Here is an 18,312-nt window from a genome sequence, read left to right as displayed (position 1 = left end):
CATATGTTTATTGGCTATTTGGATATCATGCATATATACACATATACATATATGTGTTTCTTATTGATTTACAGGAGTTGTTTATATATTCTCAATCTCTTTTTTAATGCATTTATTGCAAGTATCTTCTCATACTTTGTGGCTTGCCTTTTTTTTTTCTTTTATTCTCTTAATGGTATCTTTAATGAACCAAAGTTCTTAATTTCAATGTTCAGTTTAACAGTCTTTATGATTAGTGCTTTTTTTGGTCCTATACAAGAAATATTTGTCTACCCCAAGGTCATGGAGAAGTTTTATTCTATTACCTTAAATATTTAGACCTACAGTTCACTTGAAATTGATTTTTTCTATGTAGAGGCAATGGCTGTTTGTTCCCCCCCCCCCCCATATTTAACTAGTTCTTTAATTGAAAAGAACATATGCTGCTGCATAAATCAGGTGTCCACCTGTGTTTAGGTCTGTGTGGGATTCCCTTACTTGTTCTATTTGTCTGTCCTTGCACAAGTGTTGTGTAGTCTTAAACAATGTAGCTTTAAAGTAAGTCTTAATAACCAGTAGAGTATGGAGAAGGAAATGGCAACCCACTTCTTGCCTGGAGAATCCCATGGACAGAGGAACCTGGGGACCACAGTCCATGGGGTGGCAAAGAGTAGGACGGGACTGAAGCAAAGTAGTACAGAGTTGACTTGTTTTGGTCTTCAGGATTGCCTTGACTCTTCTTGTTCCAGGTACCTTTTAGGTACACTTCTAGATACATTTTAGAATCAGCCTAATTAATTTCTCTGACAAGGTGTTACTTAGTATCAGCCGATCACAGTAGGAAGTGGATACTAAGGTGGATACTATGTTGATAGCTGCACTCTCTTCACTAGTAATGCTCAAGGGTAATTGTATCCCCAGAGCCTAGCTGAGAGCCTGTGTTTCAAGTTTGGGGACTTTTCAGTAGGAAACAGTATCTTGGATTTCCTATGGGTTTTATTAGTAGCTCTCCCCTGAGTGAGGTTGAGCATTTTTAACATGCTTAAGGGACATACGTATTTATGTCGCTGCGAACCGTCTCACAGGCTCACTGTGTGGCAGACCCTAACTAGGTGCCTGCAGGGCGGGGTTGCTCGCTCCACAGCACCCGCTGCCCACGGCTCCTTCACTGCCCTGCATCTCACAAGGAGCGGCCCCACTCCGGCCTCCCGAGGGGTTCTCACCAGGCAGTTTTTAGCCGTCGCTGTGCATGAGGATCTCCTTGTGTGTGTGAGTCACTCTGTCACGTCCCACTCTGTGTGACCGCAGGCATCGTAGCCCCCCAGGCTCCTCTGTCCATGGAATTCAGGCAAGAATACTGGAGTGGGTTGCCATTTCCTTCTCCTTTGGGGCTTGAGAAGACTTCCATCTAAGGTTCCACCACTCAGGAGGATTTAATTGGCCTGGGGAGATACCCTGGGGAGCATGTTTTTTTATTTGTTTTTTAGCAGAGAGAGATTTTGTACAAAAGGATTACTGCGAGGGAAAGGGGCTGTTGTGCTAGAGAGAACTCTGTGACCATAGGTCTGCAAAGTGTCTCCTCGTTTTCGTTTTTAACTCTCCAGGTGATTTGAACAAGCAGCCAGGACTGTGCACCCCTGCTCTCAGACCCTCATAGGTTCTGAACTGACCGTCTGATGGAAAGCAAGGCCTTTCCTTCCCTGTAGCTGTGGGAGGACGGGCTTTGCCTCTGGCAGTCAATGTAAACCGTGAGGGCCGCCACCTTCGGAGCCTGGAAGCCTGGGGAGGGTTGGCGTTGGGGTGGGGTGGGGGAGGGAGGGGGGCAGTGTAGGGCTGCCACTGCCAGCTGACCTTTGGACTTTGCATTATGTGACATCATACTGTTTCCTTATTGTTTAAGCCAATTTTGTGTTGGATTTACCATTACTTTTGGGTTTCCCAGGTGGCATAGTTGTAAAGAATTCACCTGCCAGCGCAGGAGACACAGGAGATGGAAGGGTTCGATCCCTGGGTCGGGGAGATCCCCTGGAGAAAGAAATGGCAACCCACTCCAGCACTCTTGTCTGGGAAATCCCTCAGACAGAGGAGCCTGTTGGGCTACAGTCCATGGGGTTGCAAAGAGTCAGAAACAGCTGAGCACGCACACACTTACACTATAACTTATACCACCAGTGTTCTCACTGAAAAGGTAATACATTTTAAGTTGATCAGTTATTTCACCTTTCCATTTTTTGAAAGAAAAATGACAGATTCCATTGACAAATGATAATTATATTTGTTAGGCTCCGAGTTTGTCTAAGGGATCCCCTGGTGGCTCAGACAGTAAAGAGTCTGCCTGCAACTCGGGAGACCTGGGTTTGATCCCTGGATCAAGAAGATTCCCTAGACAAGGAAATGGCAATGCACCCCAGTACTTTTGCCTGGAAAATCCCATGGACAGAGGAGCTTGGCAGGCTACAGTCCATGGGGTCACAAAGAGTCGGGCACGACTGAGCGGCTTCACTTCTGTGTTTGTATCTACTTTCACACTTGTGTTTTATGTTTTGTGAAACTGGCAAAATTCTGTCTTATAAGGATGCTTCTCCCTACCACGGACTTCCCTTGTGACTCCGCTGGTAAAGAATCCACCTGCAAAAATAAGTAAAAAAAAAAAAAAAAAGAATCCACCTGCAATGCAGGAGGCCTGGGTTCAATCCCTAGGTTGGAAAGATGCCCTGGAGAAGGGAAAGGCTAGCCACTCCATTATTCTGGCCTACACGAGTCCATGGACTGTATAGTCCAAGAGGTTGCAAAGAGTCAGACACGACTAAGAGACTTTCATGTTTTTGGGCTTCCCTCATAGCTCAGTTGGTAAAGAATCCACCTGCAATGCAGGAGATCCTGGGTCGGGAAGAGCCACTGGAGAAGGGATAGGCTACCCACTCCAGTATTCTTGGGCTTTCCTTGTGGCTCAGCTGGTAAAGAATTTTCCTGCAATGCAGGAGACCTGGGTTTAATCCCTAGGTTGGGAAGATGCTCTGGAGAAGGGAAAGGCTACCCACTCCATTATTCTGGCTTAGAGGAGTCCTTGCACTATATAGTCCAAGAGGTTGCAAAGAGTCAGACACGACTGAGAGACTATCACGTATTTGGGCTTCCCTCATAGCTCAGTTGGTAAAGAATCCACCTGCAATGCGGGAGACCCTGGTTCGATTCCTGGGTCGGGAAGAGCCACTGGAGAAGGGATAGGCTACCCACTCCAGTATTCTTGGGCTTTCCTTGTGGCTCAGCTGGTAAAGAATTTGCCTGCAATACGGGAGACCTGGGTTTGATCTCTGAGTTGGGAAGATCTCCTGGAGCAGGGAAAGTCTACCCATGCCAGTGTTCTGGCCTGGAGAAGTCCATGGACCGTATAGTCCACGGGGCTCACAGAGAACTGGACGCGGCTGATCAACTTTGACCCTCCCTAGCACACTGTCCTAATTATAGCCCTGAGGTGTGTTGCTGAACCGCCTTTTACAGCACCACTTTGTTAAAGACAATAGGTTATTTTCGTTGCCTTTAAACCCAGTCCTGGGTTGGTAGTGCGGCCTGGCTGCTGCCACTGCTCGGGGACTGACTGGGCCAGCCACTGCCCCCCGGCACCGCGCCTGGCCCTCCGGCGCTCGGCTGTTCCTGTGGTCAGCACCCCCGCTGAGGGGCTGCGCTCCGGCTCAGTTTGAAGAACACAGGACCTCTGACTTAAGGGGCTGTTGTGTCTGTTCTGGACCGTTTTACATGGAAGCCACAGGTAAAGCGTGCTGAGTGCCCAGGGTAGAGCCTGGTCAGGGACTCAGCTCCTTTTCAGTGTCTTCCCTGAGGCCTGCTGGTGGCCACTGTTATCTAAGTATTAAAACTGCTTCTGCCTCACAACACTCTCTGTTCTTGAGAGATGACAGTTGGAAAACCAGATACAGTCATAATGCAAAGCACCTCATAGTGTAAGATATAGTCGGAACATTGCCGAAGGGGAAAGAAATGTCACAATAATGTTTATCGTTCAGTTGCCCTTCCTTCCACTGTAGTAACTGGCGACATTTGATGAGTGCACTCAGGTACTAGTCCAGCCACTTGTGATACATTAAATTATTTAATACAACTACAGTTTCAGATACTTTGAACAGCAAGGAAAAAATGGAAACTAAGAAGTGATCATTATTAGCACATCTGGAAGGTTTGTTTTGTTTAAGAAGCACATTTGAGGTAGTTGCTGGGATCAGGTGGTCTGCGTGGGTGAATGATAACATAAAAATGTTAAATCATGCTGTTAAAAGTAATAGTGACAGTTATTACTCTCCACCCCACATTATTCAAAACAAAGTATATTGTTCAGTGGCTACAAGGTAAGGAAAAGTTTTTATCCTTAGAAAAATGTGTGTTTCATTGGTGATATGTAGGTCTTTTCAGCCTGGCAGGGAAAATGGAGCTCTTGAAATACAGAAAAGTGCATTGCTTCTGTTATGTGTTAGCAGGAAGCTGCCTGTATAGCCTTGCGTTACTTTGGCTGAGCCATGACATGTGATGTTTAATTAGTAGCACCCGCCTTGGCATTGTCTAATTCACGATCATGGCATCATGTCATTGTCAGTTAAATTAAATGCATAGTGTTTCTTGAAATTCTTTTTAGGGCTCTTTTTTTTTTTTTTTTTTTTTAAGTTTAGTTAAGATGTGGGCATAACAGAGAAAGAGCCGAAGTTGTGGTGCTAGAGAACACTCCTGAGAGTCCCTTGGACTGCAAGGAGATCACACCAGTCAATCTTAAATCAGCCCTGAATATTCATTGGAAGGAATGATGCTGAAGCTCTAATACTTTGGCCACCTGATACGAGGAGGAGCTGACTCTTTGGAAATGACCCTGATGCTGGGAAAGATTGAGGGCAGGATGAAAAGGGGGTGACAGAGGATGAGATGGTTGGATGGCATCACCAGCTCAATGGACATGAATTTGAGCAAACTCCAGGAGACAGTGAAGGACAGGGAAGCCTGGCGTACTGCAGTCCATGGGGTTGCAAAGAGTCAGACACTACCTAGCGACTGAACAACAACATAAAAGAGAAAAGCCTTCAGGAAATATAAGATGTATTGCTTTAAAAATAGCTACTTTTTTTTTTTTTAACACCATGTATTTCTGTAAATTATTCAAAGAAGAGTTGATTCAGAAAGTAATTTAAAGTTCAGTCAGCATCGTTCAAATGAAAATTTAATACTGTCCTGGGACAAGTAATAAGTGATTAAAGTAATAAAAATGTAGGTGTCCTGCAATGGTTTTCAGGATGCATTTGGGTTACAGTGTTTCCAAATTATGAAGTCATGGTTATGGGATGGATTCTGTAAGTTGATCAAACTCTGGTATGACTTTCTAAGTTCACATCATTGCTTTGTAAGAATGTGTAATCGTGATGTAGATAGTGAGTCAGGAGTCAGTAACGTATGATTCTTTAATTGAAGTGAAGTTTTTGTTTAAATTGGTTTGTGGGAGGACTTACCGGTAAATTCATAATGAATCCCGTAATGAATGACCACAGATAACACAACCCAAAGAGCCACGTCCTTGCACCTGGGATGTCCTTGAATCGCAGGGCTGGACAGAGCTGGGAATTGGCTCCTTTTCTGTGTGTAGATACAAAGTTCCTAAGCTTAGTGGGTGGCTGCCCTGTGGGGTTGCCAGTCGTGGGGCTTCCTGCTCCCACAGACGCCGTGGGAGACCCGTGAGCAGGGATACCAGTGAGCCCACCGGAGTGCGTGTTGGCCAAGAACTGTGGGTTGCACAGAAGAGGGCAAGGGCACGCCTGTCCTCGGCCGTTTGCAGTGCAGTGCAGAGGAAAACAGGAGCGGGCAAGGGAGATGTAGCGGAAAGGAGATTGGATGAGAGCCTAGGGAAAGGGATAAAGTAGGTGTGCTGGGATTGGTGACGCCCAGCTGCTTGGCCACCGCATAGCGCGGGGGCTCTGGGGGCTGAGGTAAGCGGGACCCAGACCTTCTTGAGCGGGGACTCCATGCGGTTAACAGCGCAGTCGGCAGCCCCGTCGTCTGGGTCCTCTGTTGTGGTGCGATGCTCCTCCCCAGACCCGCCAAGGTTACAGGGTCATGTGGACTCTCTGGTTGTCTTTGGTTTTGGCCGAACTCGAAGGAGGGCCGTTTGTGAGGAAGAGCAGCTCGCTTTCCCACGTATGTGGGGTGTCTCTAGCTGCGTGGGTGTCGGTCATTTTGAGGCTGTGTGCTGGGCAGTGAGTCAGACAGGATGCACGCGGGGCTTTTCAGTCATTAACCAATGCAGTGCACTTAGACAGACTTCTGAGAAGGCCTGTGACTACATGTAAAACCTTTTCTCCACTGCCTGGAGGCTGAGCCCTATTTCAGCAAAATCATGTCCATCTCCTCTGAAGGGCGTTAGGTGAAGTGGAGGCCAGCCCTGGTTCACAGACAGTGGGCTGCATGTAAATAGCCCATCTTGGACACCAGGTGTTGTCTTATATTCCTTACCTGTTGTACCTGCCCCCGGAGAGCTTTCTCTGTGTGAAGCACTATGCAGAGCCCTTGGTGTATTATTTTTACTTAAAAAAAATTTTTTTTTTACAATTTATGTCAAAGTGTATTCTTTTTTTCAATTAATTTATTTTAATTGGTGAATAACTACAATATTGTGATGGTTTTTGCCATACATCAACATCAGTCAACCACAGGTATACATGTGTCCCCCCACCGCCACATCCTGACCCCCCCAACCTGGCGTATTATTTTTAAAAGTTACCAAATAATGCCAGAGCCCTTATGCTAAAGAACAATCTAAGTGTGGGGTGTTGTAGCTTAAAACCTTCTGGTAGTTCCCATTATGTAGAGCAGCAGTCTCTATTTTTGTAAAACATCACGTACCTTTATCTCTCAAAATTTTTTGAGCAAGCAAATTATAGTTCCCAAATAACACCAGAGCCCTTGTGCTAAGGTGCAGTCTGGCATTTTGTAGCTCAGAAACTTCTGGTGGTTCCCATTATATAGTGAGGCAGTCTCTATTTTTGTGAAAAATTATGTACTTTTATCTAAAAATTGAGCAGGTAAACCATATATATGTATATACATATTTTACATATATATACATATATTCATATATATATTTTTTCTTTTGCTGAAGTTGTGTTAGAGTTGAATTGTTTTCACTTGTTTGCTTTTACAGAGACAAAAGTGGGCAAGAGTAAAGGTAGGGAGGTGAGAAGGTACTCTCCCTTCCTTTGGGACCTTTTAATTCTCTGATGTGTAGGTGGCTTAGACTGGCCTGCCTAATAGACCACCCTGCAGTTTTGATTTGCATTTTTCTGTAGAAAGAAAGAAAAAAAATAAACAACAGCATAACTCTCGATACCTCCTTGTTTCTCCCTTCCTTCCTTCTGCCTGCGAATTCTGGCTCATGATAGGAAATGGAAACTCCCGGAGTGAGGGGGAAATGACTTTCACATTTATGTTGATCATTCTGAAGTTCTTTCCCTCAGATTTCAGCCTGAACTCTTTTGATAACAGACTTTAGCTCTTGTTCTTTGAAATGCATATGGAAAAATGTTTATCAGTGTTGAAATTGGCCCTTTTTTCCTTTCCTTTTTTTTTTTTTTTTTGCCAAATTCTGCCACATGGGGATCTTAGTTCCCCCTGCCAAGGATCGAACCTATACCCCATGCGTTGGAAGTATGGAGTCTTAACCACTTAACCACCAGGGAAATCCTGAAATTTGTGGCATTTTTGATTTCATAAAACTCCCGAAATTGTCTAATTATTAAACTCCTCCTTGTTTGATTGTGGCTGGTTCTGTTTTTGAAAGAGAAATTGAAGATTAATAAAGTGAACCTGGGAAAGTAAGGCTTCAGAGAATGAGAGTATATGTTAAACCAAGCCTTCCCAGAAATGAAAGTACAGACTGTAGAATATACAGGGGTTCTTTTGTCCCTTGACGGTTTCCTGCTTCTGTGTCTACCTCCTTGTCCCAACAGGGAGACAAGGGTGATACTGAAATCATGATTTTTTTTTTGAGTTCAGGTCCCTATTTACCACTTATGAGCAGTGTGACTGCAGACACCAGCATTGGTGTAGTTGATACACTAGCTGAGGACATCCTCTGTGCTGCACATTTTGCTCAGTACTAGCAAAGACCTACAGAGCCTCTTGATGAAAGTGAAAGAGGAGAGTGAAAAAGTTGGCTTAAAACTCAACATTCAGAAAACTAAGATCATGGCATCCGGTCCCATCACTTCATGGCAAATAGGTGGGGAAACAATGGAAACAGTAAGAGACTTTATGTTTTGGGGCTCCAAAGTCACTGCAGATGGTGACTGCAGCCATGAAATTAAAAGATGCTTGCTCCTTGGAAGAAAAGCTATGACCAACCTAGACAGTGTATTAAAAAGCAGAGACATTACTTTTGAAGGTCTCTCTAGTCAAAGCTATGGTTTTTCCAGTAGTCTTGTATGGATGTGAGAGTTGGACTATAAAGAAAGCTGAGCACCGAAGAATTGATGCTTTTGAACTGTGGTGTTGGAGAAGACTTGAGAGTCCCTTGGACTGCAAGGAGATCCAACCGGTCCATCCTAAAGGAAATCTGTCCTGCATATTCATTGGAAGGACTGATGCTGAAGCTGAAACGCCAATACTTTGGCTACCTCATGTGAAGAGTTGACTCATTGGAAAAGACCCTGATGCTGGGAGGGACTGGGGGCAGGAGGAGAAGGGGATGGCAGAGGATGAGATGGTTGGATGGCATCACTGACTCGATGGACATGAGTTTTAGGAGGCTCTGGGAGTTGGTGATGGACAGGGAAGCCTGGCGTGCTGCTTGTCCATGGGGTCATGAAGAGTCGGACACGACTGAACGACTAAACTGAACTGAGCAGTACAGCAAGTGTTTTGGTTTTTTTTTAATATATATAGAGAATTTTATTTATCTGTTTTGTGCTGGGCCTTCACTGCTGCTTGGGCTTTTCTGTAGTTGTGGAGAGCGGAAGCTACTTTAGTTGTGGTTCATGGGCTTCTAATCGTGGTAGCCTCTCTTGTTGCGGAGCACACATTCTAGGGTGCGAGGGCTTCAGTGACTGTGGCATGTGGGCTCAGTAGTTGTGGCACGCAGGCTTTGTTGCTCCGAGGCATGTGGACCAGGGATCGAACCCATGTCTCCTGCATTGGCAGTGGATTCTTTAGCGCTAAGCCACCAGCAAGTCTTTTTAACTTCTCAGAGTCTCTGGTTCCTGATTTGCAAAATAGGGATCATAGTACTCACCTTGATTGTACTGTTGATGGGAGAATTAAATGAGATAATAAAAAGTCTAACCATGCCTGGCACTTAGCCTCTCAGTTCAGTCGCTCAGTCGTGTCTGACTCTTTGACCCCATGGACTGCAGCACGCCAGGCCTCCCTGTCCATCACCAACTCTCAGAGTTTATTCAAACTCCTATCCATTGAATTGGTGAATCTGATTGAATCCAACCATTGCATCCTCTGTTGTCCCATTCTCCTCTCACCTTCAATCTTTCCCAGCATCATGGTCTTTGCAAACAACTCAGTTCTTCGCATCAGGTGGCCAAAGTATTGGAGTTTCAGCTTCAGCATCAGTCCTTCCAATTAATGTTCAGGACTGGTTTCCTTTAGGATGGACTGGTTGGATCTCCTTGCAGTCCAAGGGACTCTCAAGAGTCTTCTCCAATACCACAGTTCAAAAGCGTCAATTCTTCGGCGCTCAGCTTTCTTTATAGTCCAACTCTCACACCTATACATGACTACTGGAAAAACATGACTACTTAGCCTCTAACAAATGTTAATTGTTGCTCCTCTTATGATTTATAATTCTAGAATAATATATCTGTCAGTAATAAGGAGCAGGCCAGAAAGGACTAAACTAGAGGAAAATTAAGACATGGACTCTAGTAGTGATAATGTTGTGATGAGCAGTTTGCCAGAGACAAGGTTGCACAGTGTTGGTAATTACGGATTATCTGTAAAATCCATGGATTGTGTCTGAACACATGATGACACTGGAATGCAATGCCTCAAGAAAATTCTCAAGAAAACCTCTGCTTAAAGTGTAAATACTTTTTTTTTTTAAGTACTTCCTTCAGGGTGATTGGAGGTTGTGAGCTGTAGAGATCTTTCCATTCCTACTACTTGAATTCCCTGAGGATTTCCTGGTCATTTGGGCCTTCAGGCCATTCTTGCTGTAGCGGCAGCGTCCTCTGACCAGATGCCTACTTTTCTTTATTTCTTCAGGACAGTTATCTAATTCTTAAATCTACTGCTTGTTGTTTCGCACACTTTTTTTTTTTTTCCAGCCCTTTTGTCAGAGTCTGCATAGGTTTTTATTTGTGAACCTTTGTAAATTTGTGAGGCACAGTTGGGTATAACATATTGTGGATAGGGACTTCCCTGGCGCTCTAGAGGTTGAGACTGTGCTTCCACTGTAAGGGGCGTGAGTTCGATCCCTGGTCGGGGAACTGAGAATCCTGCAAGCCATGCAGCACAGCCAAAATAAATAAATAAAATAAAAATAAGAATAATAAAACAATTTTTAAAATATTTCTATTTATACATTGTGGTTAGTTTGCTAGAGGTTAAGTTCTGAAGTTTATAAGCAACCCTGCAAGCCTTCAATTCTCCTTGATCAGAAAGATTTCTTGCATGGGTAAAAGCCTAAGAAATTTAGTGGTCTACCAGAGGCTGATGGGCTACAGTCTGTAGGGTCATAAAGAGTTCAACATGAGTGAAGCAACTTAGCATGCACACACCAGAGTATTTGCATTTTTTCTTTATGTTGTTGTGATGGCTGATTCTTCTCATGACTTTTTGGGCATTTATCAACTTAAGGAAGTCTGTAGGAGTTTAAAGTAAAGCTTATACTCTGGTGGTTATTTGGCAATTGGTTTTCCAGGCCCTTGCTTTCAGTTTCCTCCATTCTTATGCCATTTAGCCATGTTATTTTTCACCAGCATCTTCACCTGCTGTAGGATGAAGGGAGCAGGTGAATTTCTTTGAGGCTCTTCCAGTACAGAATCATTTTTTGACTTTACGGTCCTTACGCTTATATTTAGTAAACATAATGAATGTGGGCTGCCCCAAATGTCTTTGGAGAATGCCTCTGGCTCAAAAGTTATTTCATTCTTCTTTATTACTGTGTTCAGTTCAGTTCAGTCGCTCAGTTGTGTCCGACTCTTTGCAACCCCATGAATCACATTACTGTGTTAGTGATGATTTAATTAGAGAAGATATAGGGGGAAGATATAGAACAAACTATAAATAACTACCCCCCATGACAACAGGACACAAAATACTTTCACATCCCCAGTAACCTTCTTCGTTCGATTCCTTTGCAGTCCCTCCCTCCCTTCATCCTTAGCCCCTGGCAACCACTGATCTGTTGTTGTCTCTGTATTTTGTCTTCCTGAGAATGTCATGTTAATAGAAGCGTGCTGTGTGTAACCTTTGAAGACTGACTTCTTTCACTGAGCACAGTTCCTTTGAGATACTCCCGAGTGTTGCAAACAGCAGTAGTCTGTTCCTTTTCGTTACTGAGTAGTGTTCTGTTGCATATCAGTACCACTGTTGTACCACAGTGTGTTAACCAGTTGAAGACCATTTGGGTCATTTCCAGCTACTGATGGGTATGAATAGAATTGTTATAAACCTCTGTGTTCAGTTTTTAATGGGAATATAAGCTTTCAATTCACACAGCATGTTAGTTTCCTATGGATGCTATAACAGATTACCACTAGCAAGGGAAATTGCTTTGCCCACTGTTTTGGAAATTAGAAGTCTGAGATTAGTACTGCTGGGCTGAAGTCATCGTGTCGGCAGGGCCTTGCCCCTTCCAAGGTTCTAGGAAAGAACCTCTTCCTTGCCTCTTCCAGCTTCTAGAGGCCACCAGCACTCCTTGGCTTGTGATTCCTTCGTCGAATCCCTTCAGCCTCTCACTTCCATCTTCTCCTGTTTTGTAGTCATGTTTCCCTCAGCCTCCCCCTTCTTTTTCTGTTATATTCATTTGCTTGTTTTATTATTGAGATTCCACGTATAAATGACAACATATAGTATTTATCTTTGTCTGACATTTCACTAAGCATTATACCCTCCAGGTCCATCCATGTCCTTGAAAAGGGCAAAATTTCATTCTTTTTTATGGCTTAGTAGTGTTCCACTGTATGTATGTATGTGTATGTACACATATGTGTGTGTGTCTGCGTGTGTGTATGTGTATCTCTCACACCTTCTTTATCCATTCTTCTGTGATGGACTTGGGTTGCTTTCATATCTTGGCTGTTGCAAATAATGCTGCTATGAACTTTGGGGTGCATGTATCTTTTTGAATTAGTGTTTTTGTTTTCTTTGGATATATACGCAAGAGTGGAATTACTAGACCATGTCGTAATTCTGTTTTCAGTTTTTTGAGGAACCTCCATATTGTTTTCCATAGTGGCCGGTTACATTCCCATCGACAGTGTACAAGGGTTCCCTTTTCTCCACATCCTCGCCAACATTTGTTACTTGTGGTCTTTTTGGTGATAGTCATTCTGACAGGTGTGAGGTGGTATCTCACTGTGGTTTTGATTTGCATTTCACTGTTGATTAGTGATCATGAACACCTTTTCATGTGTCTGTATGTTTTCTTTAGAAAATATTGTCTATTCAGTTTCTCATTTCATTTTTTATTGGGGTTATTTTTTTTGATAATGAGTTTTGTTGGCTGTTTATATATTTTGGATGTTAACCCCTTATCAGTGCTGTCATTTGCAACTATTTTCTCTTGTTCTGTAGGTTGTCTTCTCATGTTGTCACTGGTTTCTTTTGTTGTGCAAAAGCTTTCAAGTTTAATTAGGTCCTATTTGTTTATGTTTGTTTTTGTTTCTTTTGCCTTAGGAAACAGATCCAGAAAACTACCTACGATTTATGTTAAAGAATGTTGTGCCTATATTTTCAAGGAGTTTTATAGTTTCTGATCTTACATTTAGGTCTTTAATCCATTTTGAGTTTATTTTTATGTATTATGTGAGAAAATGTTCTAATTATATTCTTTTACATGTAATTTTCTGAGTATACCAGTAATTGAAGAGACTGTCTTTTTCTATTGTATATTCTTGTTGCCTTTGTTGTAGGTTAACTCTAATTGTGTGGGTTTATTTCTTGGTGTGGGTATTACTAGGTCACCTGATTAGTTTATTTAGTTTTATAGGAAACTTCCAAACTCTTTTGCAGAGGGGCTATCGTTTGACATCCCTACCAGTACCTTTCCATGCCAAAATTCCTGGCTTCCTTACCAACACTTGGTATTATCTTTCTTTTTTTTTTTTTTTTTTGCTATTCTTATTGGATATTTCTTTCTGGTTTTAATTTGCATTTCCCTGCTGGCTCATCTTGAAAATCTTTTCATGTGAAAACTTTATAATTTTAATTTTGCTCTTTTTATTGCCTTTATAAATATGAGGAAGGAAAGGGTGAACTAAATCATAGCTAAAGAAGAACATTGTAGCCTTGGAGCAGAATCTTGCCTAACAGCATTGTTATACAGTATAGTTTCACATGCAATAAGGTTAAGCTCAAAGTCCTTCAAGTTAGTCTTCAGCATACATGAACCAAGAACTTCCAGATGTACAAGCCGGATTTAGAAAAGACAGAGAAACTAGAGATTAATTAGCCAACATTTGTTGGATCATAGAGAAAGCAAAAGAATTCCAGAAAAACATCTACTTCTGCTTCACTGACTACACTAACGCTTTTGACTGTGTGGATCACAACAAACTGTGGAAAATTCTTTAAGAGGTGGGAATACCAGATCACCTTACCTGTCTCCCAAGAAACCTGTATGCAGGTCAAGAAGCAATAGTTAGAACCAGACATGGAACGACAGACTGGTTCAAACTCGAGAAAGGAATATGATAAGGTTGTATGTTGTCACCCTGCTCATTTAACTTATATGCAGAACATATGATGTAGAATGCCAAGCTGGATGAATAACAAGCTGGAATCAAGATTGCTGGGAAAGATATCAGCAACCTCAGGTACAAGATGATGTTCCTCTAATGGCAGAAAGCAAAAAGGAATTAGAGTCTCTTGATGACGGTGAAAGAGGAGAGTGAAAAAACTGACTCCAAACTCAGCATTCAAAGAACTAAGATCATGACATCCATTCCCATTATTTCATGGCAAATAGAAAGGGAAAAAGTGGAAGCAGTGACAGATTTTATTTTCTTGGGCTCCAGAATCATTGCAGATGGTGACTGCAGCCATGAAGTTAAAAGACGCTTGCTCCTTGGAATAAAAGCTAGACAGTGTATTAAAAAGCAGAGACTTCACTTTGCTGACAAAGGTTTGTATAGTCAAAGCTATGGTTTTTCTAGTAGTTATGTACTAATGTGAGAGTTGGACCATAAAGAAGGCTGAGCAACAATTGATCAAAAGCATCAATTGATGCTTTTGAATTGTGGTGCTGGAAAATGGGAGTCCCGTGAACTGCAAGGAGATCAAACCAGTCAATCTTAAAGGAAATGAACCCTAAATATCTATTGGAAGGACTGATGCTGAAGCTTCAATGCTTTGGCCACCTGATGCAAAGAGGACCCAGCTCATTGGAAAAGACCCTGATGCTGGGAAGGGTTGAAGGCAAAGGAGAAGGGGGTGGCAGAGAACGTGACGGTTAAAGAGCATCACCTACTCAATGGACACGAATTTGAACAAACTCTGGGAACAGTGGAGGGCAGGCAAGCCTGGTGTGCTGCAGTCCGTGGGGTCGCAGGGAGTCAGACGTGACTTAGTGACTGAGGAACAGCAGCAGCAACAGCATAGTACCACGTTACAGTCTCTTATTCCATGTACTGTGTCTTCTCTCAGATTTCCTTGTAAAGCATTGTCTGGGTTGATGATATTCTTTTTTTTTTTTTTTTTTTTAAAAGCACGGTTTTATTATTTCAACTGCAGAGGGCAGGTCTTTGCAAAACCAGGGGGCAAGTTCTGAGGGCAGGGAGGAGACCCCTACTTGCCAGCGATGAGCGGGTTCCTCAGGACCACGATGACAGAGTCCCCGCGCAGGAACATCTTGGAGATGTAGCGGTCCTTGTTGACTGGCTTGGACTTCTTCTTGCCTTTGCCGCTCTTGGGGACCTCCGTCCACATTTCTTTCACGTTCTCCAGCACCGTGCTGCAGTGCCTGTCGAAGGCCTTCACGCGGCCCAGGAGCTTCTTGTTGTTACGGCAGTTGATGAGCACTTGAGTGTTGTTTTTGACTGACTGCATGAGCATGGAGAGTGGCCCCATGTTAAACTCCTCCTCCTCCCGCTTCTGCAGCTCCTCTGGGGTCATCTCACTCTTGGGCTTGTTGAGGAGACTCATGATGATGATGGTGACCGCGTTCTCAAGTCACTACCATCTCCTACGCGGTGTGCCTTCCGAACCTGATGATATTCTTGATTCCGTTTTAAGAGGTGAATGTCATGTAGCTTTCTAATGAGTAACTAAAATCTAAAACATGTTGATTCTTTACTTAATTATCCTTTTAAATGAAAAATCTCTACCAAACCCTGTCTCCACCATGACCCCAAGCATGATATGAGTTTATCTTTTTCCTGCTGTCAGGCTGCAGTTCACACTGGCTTAATGTTGCTATAGATCACTTTTAGGGACATTTAATCATCATTTAGACTAGATTTGAAGTACAACCGTTTATCTTCTCCTGAAGCAATGGTAATTTATCGTAATAAATTGTGCTAAGTCGTATTTTGGTCCTTGATTAAGTCTAACACACTGGCTTCTGATATGTGAGTTCTTATTGAATTATGAGGGGCAATTAAATGAATGCTGGTAACCATTATCTGAGAATTAAAAACCTCAGTTCAGAGAGGCATGGCCGAGTAGAATAAATGAACTGATACAAAATAAATGACATATCTTTATATTATTATGTTATTCTAATTGTGTTCCTTTTAATATGACATTTGGGGTTTAATATAAATAAATAGCACCAAGTTTCAATCTCTGAAACTTGAAGAACCCATTATTTAACCTAAAAATGGTCAAGGCTCAGAAAATGGGATTCCATATCATTTCCCTGCTACCTGCCAGAATCCACCCCCTCCAAAGAGTATCACTTGCCCTGCTCCAGATGCATTCTTTGCTTATCACTGTGGTATTTACCACTCTGTTTTATAATTGCCTATCATTTCCTCTTACATGTCTTTAGAACAGAGACTGTGTTTAGTGCCTATCACATAGGATGTTCAGTAAGTATTCAGTGACGGAGTGAACCTGGGTGATCTTTTGAGCTTGGAGAAGAAGAGACCGAGGGAAGGTGTGTTAGCTGTCTGAGAATATTTAAAGGATGGTCGTGTAAGAGGAAGCTTGTCTCACCCTGCACTGCTTTGGAAGGCAGAATTAGGAGACGCGGATGGCAGTCACCAAGTAAAATGTGTTTGGGCTCAGTGTGGAAAGAGTTTTCAGACAGGAGGGCAGTTGAGCAATAATAGCATGAGTGCCTTGGAAAACCAGGATCATTTTATCACTGGGGTTATTCAGAAAGAGGCAAGATACAATGATAAAGAGAGATTTGAATTCAGTGGGGCCTCATAGGACTCTTCCTTCTCTGAGTATCTTCATTGAGTGCCCTAGGGAACAGTCTCAGGGAGATTATTCTTTCATAAGGGAGAGGAGATGTCTTCAGGTGGCAAAGGAAAAAGTTTGTTAGGAATGGCTTGGCTGCAGTATTCAGGGTGGCACATGAATTAAGGCAGAAAGGCATGATGGGCTTGACTGAGCGATGACCTCAAATGCCAAGTCAAAGATACTGGGGATATTTGGCAGCTGATGAAAGTTACAGAGGATTCCCATTAACCTGTTAGCATCATGAGAGTATCCCCAGTACTTAGAACGGTAGTTGACACATGGTACATGTTCAGTAAATGTTTGTTGAAGGAGTTTGTCAGAAGAGCAGAACCATGATTTAGCAAAATCAGTCTGTAATTTGAGAAGGAGCTAAGGAGAGCCTGATGAACGGCAGTGATGCCAAGAGCCGTCTTGGGTATGGGCTTGACTGGACTGGTCAAGTGGGCAGAGGTGGGCAGGAGGGAAAAGTGATTCTCTTGAGCTTCAGTCTGGTAACCAGAAACAGCGGTGAAATCACAGAAACAGCTTCTTGTAGTCCTTCCGTGAGCAGAAGACGGTGAGGCTTCCGTTCTGGACATGCTCTAGTGATGATGTTGGGTTGGCAGTCTCCATCCACTCGTCCCACTGTGTTTTGTACACACCTGTCACTCGCTCACCACTTGTTTCCATGGTGTTCCTGGTTCTCACATGACTTGGGAAGTCTGGGTCTCTAGAGAGAATCAACTGTAATGATGAGACGTGCCCGGTGGGACTTATTTCCTGTGGATTCAGTAAGACACACCCCTTCACATGGTTTTCCTCTTCACTTGTAAGGTGTGTTTGATGTGTTAGCAATAACAGTGTGCGAGTTAGGAGACCGTTTTGAGCGATTCTCTGCTTTTTTCTATCTTGGAAAAGCTAAACAAAACTTTGTTTTCTTGAGTCTTTGGCACCCCGCAGCTCCCCTCGCTGGGCTCACGGCGTGGGGGGTGAAGGCCGGCTGTGCAAACCCAGCCCCAGGGGCGTCTGCTTAGCCGCTGCCCAGCCTGGTCTGCAGAGATGGGGTCTGTGACCTGCCACCTGTGGACGTCTGCCCCAGGCGACCAAGGAGGCTGGGACACGTTCCAGGCCCTGTGCCTTTCACGCCTCTAATTGTGCAGAAAGAACACCCTTTAGTGTCAGGGATAAGTTTCTGTCAGAAGACCCAAGTGTCGACCACACTTCTCCTTTATTAAAAAGTGATCTGCAGACTTTGTGGTGGTTTCGTTATGTACGCCATTTAGTATTTCTCTGTGAGAAAAGAGGCAGCCACTTTTCTTTCGAAGACGACTGGGTTTCGAAATGCAAAGGTCAACAAATAGAAGCTGGATCCCTGCTGGACTAGCCTGCTTCCAAGTTTACGCTGCTTTAGGAAGGCAGCTGAATCTGGGAGGCCTTGGGTTTCCTTACTTCCTTTTCCCCTTGATCCTGGTCACACCGGCTTCACACAGAGCCGCCCCAGGTCTCCTCCTGCAGAGAGCTGCTTCTCGGGCTTTCTGCATCTGGGTGGGGAGTTTAATTAATCATGTGGTCAAATGAAAGACATTTACCTCAGATCTTCTATATGAAATTGCAACAGACTTTAGATTTCCACTTAGCTAATTCAGTGGGTCACCTAATTCTTTACGCCTTTTAAAACATTTTGACGAATTCAGGCACAACAAAGTTGGCGCCTTTTTCAGCTCTTTT

At 43.4% G+C, this 18,312-nt stretch overlaps 1 protein-coding gene and 1 pseudogene across 1 annotated transcript in view; one reads left to right on the top strand and one right to left on the bottom strand.

Moving 5' to 3' along the window:
- ABL1 (ABL proto-oncogene 1, non-receptor tyrosine kinase) overlaps positions 1-18,312 on the top strand; it is a 137,301-nt gene that overhangs the window by 13,093 nt on the left and 105,896 nt on the right. The gene's annotated exons all lie outside the window — the stretch shown is intronic.
- On the bottom strand, positions 14,936-15,339 carry LOC136162645 (small nuclear ribonucleoprotein Sm D2 pseudogene; annotated as a pseudogene).

The sequence above is a fragment of the Muntiacus reevesi genome, chromosome 3, assembly GCF_963930625.1.
Source record: "Muntiacus reevesi chromosome 3, mMunRee1.1, whole genome shotgun sequence".
In the NCBI taxonomy this organism is placed as follows: domain Eukaryota; kingdom Metazoa; phylum Chordata; class Mammalia; order Artiodactyla; family Cervidae; genus Muntiacus; species Muntiacus reevesi.
The sequence above is the reverse complement of the archived record's forward strand: the minus strand, read 5'-3'. Positions and strand labels throughout refer to the sequence as shown.